The sequence below is a fragment of the Centruroides vittatus genome, unplaced genomic scaffold, assembly GCF_030686945.1.
Source record: "Centruroides vittatus isolate TY-2023 unplaced genomic scaffold, ASM3068694v2 contig_356, whole genome shotgun sequence".
In the NCBI taxonomy this organism is placed as follows: Eukaryota; Metazoa; Arthropoda; class Arachnida; order Scorpiones; family Buthidae; genus Centruroides; species Centruroides vittatus.
The window spans coordinates 48,266-64,086 of NW_027122179.1; the positions used below are offsets into that span (position 1 = coordinate 48,266).

General features: G+C 33.0%; 2 long non-coding RNA genes across 2 annotated transcripts; both read right to left on the minus strand.

The window, feature by feature from the left end:
- Positions 1-4,076: 4,076 nt before the first annotated feature.
- Positions 4,077-4,483, minus strand: LOC136974795 (uncharacterized). The gene is made up of 3 exons (XR_010880700.1): positions 4,362-4,483; positions 4,230-4,279; positions 4,077-4,162 (listed from the first exon to the last, which is right to left on the minus strand). It is a non-coding gene; the product is annotated as an uncharacterized lncRNA (long non-coding RNA).
- A 4,966-nt stretch (positions 4,484-9,449) lies between these two features.
- Positions 9,450-10,701, minus strand: LOC136974796 (uncharacterized). The gene is made up of 3 exons (XR_010880701.1): positions 10,610-10,701; positions 9,734-9,987; positions 9,450-9,650 (listed from the first exon to the last, which is right to left on the minus strand). It is a non-coding gene; the product is annotated as an uncharacterized lncRNA (long non-coding RNA).
- Between the last annotated feature and the right edge of the window lie 5,120 nt (positions 10,702-15,821).

Consider the following 15,821-nt stretch of genomic DNA (forward strand, 5'->3'; position numbering starts at 1 on the left):
CCACGTATGTTGTAAATTAGTTTTCAGTAGAGAGTTTCTTAACTTTTCCGGAAACAACTAACACTGTGTATGGCGCCATCTGTTATAAAATTCTATTTTAAAAACTTTCATATTTTTACTTATTATAAAATAGCAAAAAGCTTTATTTTGAGAGTAGAGCTATATTATAAAAATTATAAATACTAATAAGGAGTAAAATAATAAGTATGACCCATCATGAGTCACTATACATTAGCCCCTTCGATTTCTTTCGTCAACCTTCAAATACTAAAATTTAATACCACTAATGTTCTTTATACATAAATTACCAAGTTAAGTTTCGCTTTCTCATTGTTATTCCACCCTGTTATATTAAAAGAAATACGAGTAGACACCATCGCACGCAAAAACACATATCCTCGAAATTTTCCCGTTTTGTTGACTTTTTGAATTCAAAGGGTCTTAAACATACATTTTAAACAGCGCTGCAATATATGAAGTGGGTCAAATTTCATACGATTCCAATACAGTACTTTCTCTTCTTATGTATACATAACAAATAAAAAAATAAGACGAAAAATTAGCCGAATCTTTTCGCATTTTATGATTCATTTAATTTTTTTTTACATATACAAAGTGTTATTAATGCACATAATGCAGAGATTGCCCTCTTCAGTTTCTAATCAACTTGCCTTTCGTTGTGATAAACTTTTATAAAGGCATTATATTAATAGTACAGTTTAGCAAACATTATAACTTTTATATGCTACTGTAAAGTAAGTTGAATTTAATTCGTGTAATTGTGAGAATTCCAGTGTTAAGTGCAACATAGAATTTTATTTTGCTGTATGTCGTACAACAGAAAAACCTATCAATCGAAACCGAACTTTTGTGTTTTATTTATTTATTTTCTGAATTTTCGATGGTCACGCTGCCACCAATCAGCATAAAGTTACCATTTTTGTAGTAGTGTGATTTAGACATTGAGAACACAACAATCTCTACCAACAAATTTCATTTCTTATTCATAGAATCATAAAAAAATATGAAAGTAAAGATATACTATTACAGCATCATTTCAGCTTTTTCAAATTTCTCCACAGCTGCCTCATCCACAAGTTCCTAAATATAGCCACAGAGAATTTTAAATTTATGCCTAAACCGTATTTAGACCCATCCACTTTTTAAAACTAAGCGTTAGTTTGAAACCCTCTTTCGATCAATATATAGATAATTAATTATTATATAATTATCGATACACGTCTAAGCCTTAAAACAAATTTTTAAGAATGGCGGGTGCACCGATTGTTATCTTTATCAAATAAACGTCTTATAAAAATTGTACGAATTTTTGGAGGTATCTGAATTTTTATAAGCAGATTGGGGTGTACTATAGATTACTCCCTATGGAATTTCAGGACTTTGATTATATATTTGAACTCAGGGGACCGAGACGAGTTCAACGGTACCCTATTTTTGGACCGGAGACGAAAAATAAAAAAGTTATCATACTTTTTTCCGGCGATCGCGTGATGATAGGGAGTCGCGTCGCTCTCCGCTAAGTCGGCTTCGCTATCACGATCGGGAGTCGCGTGCTTGCCGTTACAATTGCCTTTAGTAGACGTTTTCCCCCTTTTTTTACTTTGTTCAAGAACTACCGTGAATCGATCACTAGTTTAGCACATGGCGGCGTGTGGTGGCTCCCATACGATAGGTCAGTCGGGAGCACGAACAGTGGAAACGGCCGCCATGTTTGCGATCGCGCGATGATCGGAAGTCGCGTCGCTCTCTCCGCTCTCGTATCGCGTGTTTACCCTCCGAAAGATGACCGTAGTCCGACGTTATGGTTTGCAGACTTTACCGCAAGATGGCAATACTAGCAACTATGGTGCCGTCTGCATGAGAGCATTAAAAAAGTATGGTAACTTAAAAAGTGTGATAACTTTTTTATTTTTCGTCTCCGGTCCAAAAATAGGGTACCGTTGAACTCGTCTCGATCCCTTGAGTTCAAATATATAATCAAAGTCCTGAAATTCCATAGGGAGTAATCTATAGTACCCCCGCAGATGGCTCTAAACGAATTTGTGTACATTGTTGATTTGTCCATTAAAATTTAATGCAAATACATGCTTAAAAGATCGAAGGAATGCAAAATTGAAATTAAATAGAATTAATTTGTATAAAACGGCCAAGACAGCAAATATAAATTCATAAAATTAAAACTCATAACAGAAGATTCTTTTCTTGTTACGTTTTTTGTGTTTTTTTTCACTTCTCAAGAATTCAGTTTTACAGCGGAATGGACCTTTATTTGGAGATTCCTCCCCCTTCTCAACAAAATATTACAAATTTTATTTTGTGAATTTACATTTACTGTCGTGGCTAGTTTATAAAATATAAATATATTTATCATTAATACATAATTAATGATAAATAAATAAATAATATATATTTTTTACATCCGTTGTCACTAAATTGTTGTAATTTCAAAATTGTCGATTGAAATGACACGGAGAATTTCAAAATCCAATTTTTTTTAACGTTAAATATTACATGAATATCGTTTTTAAATCTACGTTACAGTTATGTAGTGCATCAAAATTTATTAAACTATTTTAATACATTTAAAACGGCAATACGTTGGACTAATAGACTTTAAAATCGTTTCTAAACTTTAATATATTAGGTGACATTAATTGAAAAGAACTGAATTGCGTTATTATTTATTGTAATTAGCAATACATGCAAATAAAAATATAAAGATTCCATTTGAATGTTTCCAAATTACGAAAATTTAGGAAAAGTTCCTTTAGAACTCCTGTGGGAGAATAACAGCATATTTTTCCGAACACTCCTGAAAATAATACAACCAATTAATAAAGTAAAAAAATATAAAAATAGATAAAAAAAAGTAAAATTATTTTGTGTATATTAATACAAGAAAAAAATCTGAATATTTTCGAATTAGTTTGATTCTGTTACTTCTCTAAACATTTTTCAGGACGCTCACCAGTGGCCGACAGAGTGCATAAAACCACTAATCATTAAGCCCCTTAGTAATGAATAACACTATTAATAGCTTTGGCAGGCAATGTTCTACAGTTTATTGGAACTACTTACTTTTCTCACTTTGATAAGGTGATGAATGCAAGAGATCAGTATTATTAGGACACTAGCAGGTAGGCCCCGGCGTTGCTCAGCAAAAGTAACGATAGCGACGATTAAGATTATTACGTTATAGTTAACCTTGCCCGTTTTCACAGAATGCAAGAATTGGGCCCCCCTGTTTCCAGACTAATTACACAATTTTTAGATGGGTCTAAAAATATGTTCGATTTCCCGCAAAAACGAAAAAAACTGCATCTGCGTCTTACACGTCGCTTTCTCTTTACACTTCTATTGTTGACACTTCCATTGTTACTTAACACTTCCATTGTTGATGGAAGTGTTAAGACTTAATCCTGTCCCTCTCCCCGTGGGGAGGAATTTCGAAAAATCCCTTCTTAGTGCACGTTCTCGTGACGTACCTTAACTGTGTACCAAATTTCAACTTTCAACTCCTAACCGTTTGGGCTCTGCACTGATTATTATTATTATTATTATCAACTCGTCTCGATTATATATATAGATTAGTTATAATAACTTACTTGAGCAACGTTTAAAAGGTGATTGATTTGTTCATCTGTAAAGCTGCTTAGCATGCATTCTGCATAGTTACTGTATATGTCCTAAATAAAATAAAATAAATAACTACGATTAGTATTTTATTATAATGATATGTTAAAAATAAAACAAGAAATATAAATCATTAAACGTAAAATGCACTAAGATTGGACAAAAGCAGTGAGTTAAGATGTAGAAAATAGTCCGTAATGACGCATTACGAATGTATGACAATAATTAAAATGATACATTATATTTTAAAGTATAAAAGAAATTTCCGCAGGATACATTCACTCGAACGTAAAACTTAGTATTTCAATTAAACCATATCACTCAACGAATATTTATGTTATTTCTATTTTAACATTATAAAAATAAAAAGAATTATTTCTAATAATATTTTATAAAGAATATATTTGCTACTCACCACATCTCCTGTAAAGAAAATATAATAGATGGCAAAGTAATTGGAGTTTTCGGGAATGAAAGGTCGAGCACAATCGTACAAGATGTCAAGAACCTGTATTTTAGGAAATTTCGTTTAGTTTTAATCACTTATAATTTAAAAGTAATCAAAATATGCTTACGTCATTTCTAAATTCGGAAAAAAGACAAAAGACAAAATCCATTTCGTTTTCTAAAAATAAACATTTTGAAATTAGTTCAATTTTTAAACACAATTAACAAATTAATCTTGAAAGTACGCTTATAAATCTCACCGCAATATGCGTTACACGAAAATTCTTCTTCATCCTCTCCGGTAACAATGTTGAAGAGAATACAGCAAAAAATAACGAATAATTTTCCGTTAATCATAATGTCTTCGCTTTGCCTGTAATATATTAAAAACATTCGCTTATTAAATATTAAGTATATTATCTATATCAGTTATTCACTTTATTTAAAATTTATTATCTTTTGGTAATTACGCATAATGAATTTACATATCGAAAAACTTGAAAACAATATCACAGATAATCCACCAACGAGTTGTGTAATTATCCCGGCAAAAACACTTAAAATTGCGTGTGGCGCCATCTGTTATATTATTACAAATAGTTTTACATTATCAATTATTATAAAGTGAAAACAAGCCTAATTTAGTTAGTAGAGACGCTTTTTATATTAAAAAAAATACCATGAATGATAATATGTAAAATCTAGAAAATGACCTCACTCGATATAAGATAAATCACATTTTTTAATCTCAACAATCTCTCGAGCGTTGACAAGCAAAATTTAATAGCATCGATCATCCTATTACAGAAACTTCCGTGCAAAATATCAGACATTTTTAATGAAAAGGGAGAGATGTTATTAAGCTTTGAAGTGGGTGAATAAAAAAGGCATGCCCTCTTAGAAACGCACACAAACTCAAACAAGCAGACAAACATATGCACATACGTTTGTTCAAATGTTTATTTGCCCAGTAGTTTCAACTCGGCCACTCGTGGGCCGAGTGAACACAAATGGGCATCAGATGTATGTGCAGATATTTATATCAGTAAACAAGTTGGTCTTGGGTTTACGCCTCGCCAACGGGCTTTATTTTATTTTATGTTTTTCACTTCTGTAGGCACTAAAAAGGCTTCTTTTAGGAAGCCCATTATGGATTTGCCCAGGCACACCATATGGGAGGAGGCCTGACGTATCCGTATTTACCACCAAATGAAATATTCTTGAAGCTTTTTTTTGACTCATTTTAATTCGATCCCGGATTCCCAGAGCGCCTTAACCGCTCGAATATCTGGCCGTATATAGCCAAATAGCCGGGCACCTGGTGCTTTCGGGCTTTTTTGACCTTTGTGACACGTAAATAGAGGCCAGGTTTCTATAGAAAGTCCTCTCGGCAGATCGCCCACGTGTGGCGTTGAGGTAATTAAACAAAACATCGACTACCCATATAGGATAGAATTGCCGAAAAATTTCAATTAGCAGTGGCCAAAAGCGCTATAAAAGTAGCCAAAAATTGCTAGATGCTCGAGGAAAGTAGCCAAAAATCCCGGCACATTTTTCTTTTAAAAAATGTAACTTGCTATGAGGTAAAATTAAGTATGAGCATTCTGATTACACTTTGTTTCTCGGTAATAATAATTTTAAAGCATTCGAAAAAATTTGCAAAAATGACTAAAAAAAAAAAAAAAAAACGGCGTAGAATTTACTCTAGTACATAATTTATGTAAATTTCACTATGCTATGTTATTCCTAATGCTGTTCCATTTTACACTAAATCTAGCGTTCAATGGTTTTATTCACTCGGCCGCATGTGAGCACTCTAAACACGATCTTTCAAAAAACAGCCACAAACCCGTTTCCGACTGAACAGCGCCAGATTTTCCAGATGGTAACAATTTTAAGTAATTTTTCGTAATAAACTCGTTTACGATCTGCTTTGTACGTGTGCCGAGTTTCGTTATATTCGGTTCTGTAGAGCCTGTTCCACGCGTGTCTGAGGATCATCAATTTAATCCTAACCACCCTAAAGCTTTCTGAACCACACGAAAAGAGGGAAAAATCTTACCTCGCTACGTGTTAAAATATACTGGACTTTATAAACTACTTATGCGTCGTTTATGCAAAGCCGTTTAAAACATATGTATTGTACAACTATGAGCCAATCCTTTTATATAGCATTTCACACGAAAACACCACCTGTGCCTTTGTTTAACGTACAGTACATGACAATTTACGCTTACTTTATTTATGACCATTTATTTAAATAAACTAAAATGGCTAATATTTTCTATTTTAAATTCATATTTTTTTATTTTTTACAAAAGATATGCGCTCACCAGTGTGTAATCAGTTCCGTTCCCTTAACACTGGGACTGGGGGTTCGCGCCTCGCCGGACTTGCTGGCCACGTGGAGTTTTCCGGAGTTTCTCTACGTCTGTAACTGCAATAGGGGCCAGTTACCCTAAAAAGTGTTATCGGAAGGCAGATCGCCCAAATGTGGCGTTGCAATTACTTAATAAACAAACGAAAGATATGCATTTCAGGCTATATGCCCCTCTTCAGTCCTTATTATGTGTAAGGGTAAAACTACAGAGTATATTTAAGAGTTATTTATGTTTAACATACACGTACAACTCTCAAAAAATACAAAAATTACCTAATAGTAATGGCGACTACTGGAATAATTTGTTGTTAAAAACGTGGGGGAGAACAAGTAAAAATAAAATCAATTAAATTATAAATTAATAAATATAAAAAAAATTGATTAAAAAATAATAAAAGGATATACTTGGAATATAAATTTTCGTTAAAATGTAAAAAAATTCACCAATAAAAGGAGTAAAAACAAAACCTTTAAAACCAATAAAAAGTGGTTTTTAATAATTAGTTATTCCAACAGACACCATTAGTTATATTTTTAGGTAATATTTGAAATGATTTTCACCAAAAATTAGTAGTCCTACCCCTTTCCTGTTAGTAAAAGAGCCATGTTGTTATGTATGTCACGCTTTACAGGGAAAAATATTTGAATTGAAATACCTTGGCTTTCGGTTTGCAAGTTCATATACAGTTAATCGAGCCCTCCTGTTCCAAAGCTTTCCATATCTGACCTCGCAAACTATCTTAAAAATCCATCAGCGAGGTAGATAAGTTTCCTAGGCAAATTTTAAAATTGCGTATGACGACGTTTGTTTCGAAATTTTCTCCTTAAAACATTTCGTATTGTTAATTATTATAAAATGGCAAAAAAACTTTATTTGCGGGTTAAGATGAGTTTTGTAAAAATTGTAAATGTTAATAACAAGTAATATGTGCATTAATCCAACCCCACTCATAATATGACGCATGATCCACATCTACCTTCTCACCCTCTGGACCGATAACCACCAAAATTTAGCCGCATCAATCCGCTTAACAAGCAAACATCTCTGAAAAATTTCAGGAATTTTCGAAGAAATACAACAGACTTATTATGCTTCAAACTCGTAGAACAAGATTGTGCCGCCATACGAACACACTAATATCCATACATACAGAAATTACACCTTTTTTTTTTTTTTTTTTTTTTTTGGATTAACTCCACGTTTAAAGGTCCCTAGTCCAAAAATGTATGTAATTGCTAGGGTTTATTTTTTCACAGATCGTCCTACTTTCTGTGCTTCATATTTTGCAACATGAACAGCTGTTGTATTTGTAAAAGTAAAGTCTGGAACAGAGCAACCCAACGCCTACGATGGCGCGCTTAACTAGACAGTGTAGGAGTGTAGACAAATATTTAATTTTATTACTTATAAATTTCTCTAAAAATCACCAATTTTTAATTATTAAGATCGAAGATCTTTCAGAAAACATTTTAGATTCCCGTTTCAGAAGCCATCTTCTGTTTATATATTATGTTGTAAATTTTCAATTTTTTCATAGAATGAATGAAACTGAACAAAATTAAAAACTCTAATACAGTATCAAAGCAACACAACTTGTAAGTATTGTGTTGTAAGATACGTAAATTATAATAGTCAAACCCCGTTATTACGTTACGGGTATGTGGGAAGTAGAAGTAACGTTAATGCTAAGCAATTAGAAGTACCGTAGACTAAGTAGACATTTCAATGTTAACTGTTTGTTTTTATTTGTATACGGACACTTGGACGACCTGCCGAAGATCGTCTATGTGTCCGTGGTATGTCCGAGGAAGTGATGCCTCCCATGAAATCTTTTATGGGAAGTTGTTCTCTATTAAGATATTACTAACGCGAAGAAAACCCGGAAAACTTCACATGGCCATCCCGTTGGCCAGGTACTAACTCACGATTAGTGTTCAGCGATATTATCTTCAGCCGCTGGTGAACTTGAACACAATTTTCAATTTAAGTGTTATATATTAGTGAAGATTTATTTAATATACGGTAAGTTTTATAGTTACGGCATTGCTACAGTTGGACGATCTGCCTAGAGGAAATTCTTTTCGGGAAGTATTTTTAAGGGTTTGGCCTCTATTCAGGCGTTACAGACGTGGAGAAAACCCGGAAAACTCCACGTGGCCAGCCTGTCTGGCAAGGCGCGAACTCACCCAGAGTTCAGGAAATGGAACAACTTGGCCAGTGGTGGGTCTTGGTTTCTCTGAAAAAATTTCAAACCATTCTCGAAATATAGTTTGTCATGCACTGAGATCACTATTCTAACTTTAAAGTGACTTTATTTATTTGATTACGAGCGGAATTTTCATTTTCTGCTGAATTCACGTTACATTAAGTTGTCCGCATCAATTAACTTCCTCAGTTCGCGCATCGGACAGCTTTCTGTCTTACGTTTTAACTGAAAATTTTCCATTCCAAAGCATTTTTTCCGTTTAGGCAAGTTTCCACTTTATTCAGGTTTTACTCTATAAACGTATGAACTGTAGAAATTGTACAACTGCAGCAATTTTAGTAAGTAAAACAATAATTAAACGTTTCTAAAGCTGTAAAAACAACTTTAAAAACAGGTTATAAATAACGATAGCAAGATACAGAATTAGAAGCTGGAGGATATATACATATACCATGGGTTAAACTTTAGTATTTTACACCTTTTAATAGAATAAAATTGTTTATAAATTTAAAGTGTACAACTTTAAAACAATCACTTAGGTCGGATTGAATTGTTTTTTCTGAGTTTAATGGGGCAAGGGTCACCCTGCCACATACGGTGGCAATTACTTTGAAAAAAAGAAATAAACTATGGTCTATAACTATCTTTATTCGTAAGAATAATCAAAACTTCCGTTGCTTCTAATTCTATTTTTTACATCTTACCTTCAATGATTTAAGTAAAAGAATAGAAATAATTATAAAAACAAAATTTCTTTCCTCTCGTTAGATATTTAATGTTTCCAATATAACAATTCAAAAATAAAACAGATGGTAGAAACAATATAGCCAAAAAAAATTAAAAACAGTGCACCACAAAAATGATCAATGTCCAACGGATGAACTTTTGAAATCTCAGCCATTTTCATATTAGGTTTAGTATTGTGATAATTGATGATACCAGCTTCATACATCCTGGAAACTCTAGATAAAGAAAAAGTCTACTGTTATAGATCAATTGAAAAAATATTAATATTCATCAGTAGACAAAATATAAAACCTCTTACATATTAGACACGGCTTTGTTGTGTGGAAACTTCATGATTGACATGTAAGCAGAAGGGAAAGAAGCAAAATAATCCTCAGAAATTGTGAATTTCTCGAAACCGTGTTCATTTACCAGCATCATCAGAGTTGTATCGTAACCGATTAATGCAAAATTTCCCTTTAAAATATGTTTAAATCCTTCATCGAGTGTAAAAAAGTTCTTGTTTTCTTTTATATGATCTGCCAGAAGTTTCATATTTCCAGACGGGGAACTCTGCAATAAGTTAAGAACTTATTTTACAAACAATCTTAATTGTACTATTCATTAGTCAGTGTATGTGAAAATTACAAAACTGGCCATATATTCAAAGCAGTGCAGCTGTAATTAAAATGCCTCTCTATGGGTGATCTCCATTATTTACTGCTTTATTTAGTGTATTTTTACCATAAAGTGCCCTCTAGGACAAAGATATATGATTTAAATTGATTAACCAGAAAATTAATTCACGATAATAATGTTCTTTAAAGTGGTTTGTGTTTACTGATGTTATCCTTAAATTGTTATTCGAGTCATGGTAGGTCTGGATTCTGACAGATAGGATCTGATAAAATGCTGATTTGAAGAAATGATTCCTATTCTACTCCACTATAATTAACGTGGTAATGAGGCTCCTGTTTAATTTAAAAGTCGTGTTTAGTAAAAGAATATAGAGCATCAACGAAAAACCAAATTATACAGTGTTTATTAATTGCAACTCGCTCTTAATTTTGTACAAATAATCCAGAATAAGGAAAATTCCAACGGTTAGAAAATAGATTTAATTTCTTATAATATGATTTTTGTCAAAACTCATAAGTATATTATAGCAAGAGTTTAGAAATATATTCCTACTTACTAATATATATTCAGATATTGGGCCTCCATATAAAACTCCACAGGAATATTTTCCTTTTAAAACTGCAGAGGCTAATTCGGGAATTGTTGTTGGTACAGGTTCCATTAGAGGAGAAGTCATAAATGACATCATGGTTCCACTGTAGCTGGAAAGTAGCACAACAGCAGATATCATCCACATACCTACCATGATTCTCAGGGAAAACCGATTTAATTTACTGATATTTCCTCCTGAAACAATTTATGTGAAAAAGAATTTAAATTTCTAACTAAAATGTGAAAAATTAACTTCGGTCACATTACCTTGGTAAGTTAAAGTACCAAATAAATACCAAAAAGTCTCCATTCTTGTCCATTGCTTAACTTTCTTTCGTGCATCAAAATTGTTATGCATTATTTGATGTAATATCAATCCAAATAATACAGTAATAACAAATATTACTATCCATACCTATTTATATAAACATACTTTCATGTTTATATAAAACTTAGTTTAAAAAACATTGAAGAAATCTCACCTCAGAAGCAAAAGGTTTGCCAAAAGAATACCAGTTGGGATTTTCTTCTGGTGCTTGAACGACGAATAAGATACTATTATATGCCACCAGAGATGAATAATGCAAAATTTCGTATAGGTCCTTTCTGATAAAGGTGGGAAAGTAAGCAAACTGTGCTTCCTGTAACATTCAAAATTTTACTTCGTGTTATTAATTTCACAGGGATTCAAAATGTGGAAAATACAAGGCTTCAAAAGTCAGTAAGCATTTGAATAATTTATATTTCAGTGAATATTTGGCATGTGGTAACGCGGAAATGCATAGAATCAAGCGGGTTTCTTCCAGAAGTGTCGAAATTAGTTCTGATTATGTCCACCAGGTAGCGCGTTGATCCATATCATCATAAAGAACTGCGTCATAGCAAATGTCAATGTGGCGGTCATCGTTGTCAGCACAGTCTGAAGACCAGTGAATAGGTTATGGACATGAAATAACATTTCTCAAGGTATAATTGATGCCAGCCATCGTATAGAGATTGTAGCATTACCACATTGCATTGTTGATGTTGGACAATTTTCAGGATCGTCCAACATCATTAACAATGCTAAAATTGGGTAGTCTTGTAGCCAAAAATGCAGATCATCAGGTCTGGACACCTAGTTGACTATTCATTCTGAAAGTGACGGCTTATCGCTCTATTCTCTTCAAACGATAATAGTAACGGTTACTTTACAGGAGAGGAAATACGTGATGGTGCTCCATCCTCTACGAATGTCATAGCATATAATGTTTGCCTTTCCTTTAGGTTAGCATAACGCTGACTTGTTATAGAGATAGTTTTAAAAGCAACCACCTGTATGACATCAATTGTGATAAAGCGCCACCTGACAGAAATTAGTGGAACTAATTTTGACATTTCTGAAAAACCCCGCGTCATTGTATGCATTTCTATGCTAATCCCGTTATGATGCGACAAAAATTCACTGAAATATCAACTCTATATGTTTACTAACATTTGGAACACCCTGAATGTTGGGGAAAGTCAAGGAAAACCTGGATAAGTCGGAGAATTGAAAAGTCAACTGAAAAAGTAATCTTGTCTTTATTATTTATTACATAGGCCTGGCACAGCGTGGCCCGAGTTGTCCATGCTCCATAAAAACTTATGAATTCAATCTAATCCGAAAAATTAGAATTTCTTTGAGAATATCCAACTCAAGGTCTCTTAAAATGGTTAACATATGGTATGTTTATACATAAACTTGATGCCATTCTTTTGCTCATCTCATTGTGAAATTAAACAGATAATAATGAAATATATAAAAGTGACATCGACCAACTCTTTGTTTAGTAAACTTAGAAAAATTCTATTTCTTAAATTACACAAGTTACTTGCTGATTATATTAACGATAACTTACATTATTCACCAGCTGACCATACATTCCAATCCATGTGCCATTCTTTAATCTTCCTGTCAAAATTTCAGGAATTGGCTTCACCACTTGATAACTATAAAGAAATATAGAATTTAATAAATACAATAAATCCTTGATTTAACGCACAAATTGAGAGATCGGGGGTGTTTTTTATTGAGGAAAGGACGTTAAATCGAATGTTTAAATATATATAAAACGAGAACGGTGTGTTAAAACGTGAATATGAAAGATACAAGGGTATGCTGAAAAGTAATGCACACATGCTTGTAGAACACGAGCAAAAACAAATAACAAGATCGGGCAAAAAGTACATTAAAGTACAATTCTTAAGCTTCAAAATCATATATTTATTTTTCAACATAGTCATCGTTAAGGCTAACACATTTCTCCCAACTTGTAACAAGTTTTTTCATTCCGTCACTGAAAAATTCTTCCGACTTTTCTCGAATCCAGGACTTGACAGCTGCCTTCACCTCATCGTCCGAGGTGTAATGATTACCGTTGAGGTCTCTCTTGAGTAGAGGAAAAAAATAAAAATAGCAAGGCGCAAGATCGGGGGAATAAGGAGGGCGTGGAATCGGCTCAAACTTCAGGTTTTGCAGAGTCTCTCCAGTTGCGCGAGAGGTGTGTGGACAAGCGTTGTCATGTTGCGAGATTATTTGCGCCAGGCTGTCTCTGACACAACAAATAATCATCTGGCGTAATCAAGAGTAATCATTACACCTCAGGCGATGAAGTGAAGGCAGCTGTCAAGTTCTGGATTCGAGAAAAGTGGGAAGAATTTTTCAGTGATGGAATGAAAAAACTTGTTACAGGTTGGGAGAAATGTGTTAGTCTTAACGGTGACTATGTTGAAAAATAAATATATGATTTTTAAGCTTAAGAATTGTACTTTAATGTACTTTTTGCACCATCTTGCTATCTGTTTTTGTTCGTGTTCTACAACCACGTGTGTATTACTTTTCAGCCTACCCTTGTAAGTATGAATAATAATATAATGTACGCTGAGTAATTTATACTCATTGACTTTCTTGTTTGATATTTCGAGGTTTACTATACCTTAAACTGAACGACCAATGACTGGATCGTAAAAAATGACCTTTGTTAGGAGCGGCGGTTATATCGAGGTTATTTTGTACAAATTTTTATTGTTAAACATTTGTTGTTATTTACTAAGCTCATCCAGTAAGTAATTACCGTTTGGGTATTAGAAAAATTTGCAATTTGTGTTTATTTGTGTTTTATTACAGAAAAATCTACATACCTTAAACTACTTTTTGACATATTCACCATGCGAATTAAGGCATGTGTCATATCTTGGCACTAATTGCAAGATACTCGATTCGTAGAATTCGGCCTCCTGCAACCTGAACCAATTCTTAACGTTTACCTCGATCTCATCACCACTTTGCAAGTGATGATGAGATCTACAGCTTACTGCGAGACATTGAAGAAGTTACGGCGCGCGATACAGAAGAAAAGGTGTGGACTACTGACTTCTGGCATTGTCTTCGTGCATGACAACGCGCGACCGCATACCGCACGCGTAACGACGATGCTACTTGATTCATTTCGCTGGGAAGAATTCTGTCACCTGTTTTATGGTCTCATTTAGCTCCATCCGACTTCCATTTGTTCTCTCATCTCAAGAAATTTCTTTGCAAGTGATAATGAGATCAAGGTAAGCGTCCAGAATTGGTTCAGGTCGCAGGCGGCCGAATTCTACGAGGCGGGTATGTTGCAATTAGTGCCAAGATATGACACATGCCTTAATTCGCATGGTGAATATGTCGAAAAGTAGTTTAAGGTATGTAGATTTTTCTGTAATAAAATACAAATAAAAACAAATTGCAAATTTTTCTAATACCCAAACGGTACTTACTTTCTGGACGAGCTTAGTATTATAACCTTTTATTATTAAAGCTTCTTGTAAATATGGCCATCGTTATTGGAAGTTCGACTGCATTCGTTATCATACATTACACGAAAATTGTTGAAAGTAGCTACAAAGTATTGATTCGAATTTCACTGTAATAAAAACTTTTGAGTAATCAGCGATCAAACATACTGTAAATCTTACATTTTAATATAAAAATTCAAATTTTATATTATATATATCACTAATATTAAGAGAAATTACAGAAAAATTAATAATTTTATCATTACGTAAATTTTAGTTCTTCTTGTAAGATTTTAAAGAGGTTGAAATGAAGTCCTTGAATAATTTTTTCTTCTTTTGGGTCGAATTTCATAATACGATCGATCTGAAACAATTATTCAAGTTAAATTTTTCTTTTAAAAATAGAGAAAACTTTCAGAAATCAAATTACCTTTACTCCTGCAATTTTCCATAAGTTTCCATTACTAGTATTATCTGTTGAATTGTAAATATAATTCATTTAGTTTTCAGTTTAAATTCAAATTACCTTTTCGTTTTAATATAACGATAAGCACCGAATGAAATACACCACCATTGATGTCATTTAGAAAAACACCGGTTAAAGACTTGATCATTTAAAAATTTAAAGGATTGAAATTGTAATAAATTTCTGGAAACCAAAAGTTCTATCATGCACAGTATATGCAAGGCTACCAGATACGATTCAAAACTTTCCCTTTTTGTGAGAGATTAATTATTAATTAATTATTTATTTAATGTAAAACACAACCCATTAACCAACATAAATAGTAGTAGTTGTGTATTTGAATAGACTCAATTCGTAGTTGAATCGTCTTGCTTATTAAATCCCATTAAATAGAATTCTGAGTGACCTACAATGAATGAGACGAACAATGACAGAACTGCACAACTACACGTAAGAAATCATGTAGGTCTTTCTGTAACAGATTCAAACATAGTATTCATCATTATGTACAAATGAATCGAACAGTTCAATTATACAGAATGAAACTGTAAGCACTATACTTTCGTTTCTCTCCAGTTTCAGCTCTTATTTAATTATTTATTTTAATATTAGTTTCGGATATGGCTACACTCCTCTTCCTGCTAAAAGAGCACTAACAAGAGTACGAAAATTCGTGTTTTAGATATAGAAATAACGACTTCTGAAAGAAAATGTGTTACCTTATACTTAAACGTATTTCTGATTATAAACAAATTTTATGTTTTATTATGTGATTGTTGCTCTATAATTGAGATAATTGTAATTTTGAGTTGTCACGTAAATAAAAATACAGTATTTATAAATGCGAATTATATAATTTATAGTTATCGATTATCATGGTTCCCCACATTACCTTGGAGTTTCTCATTTATAT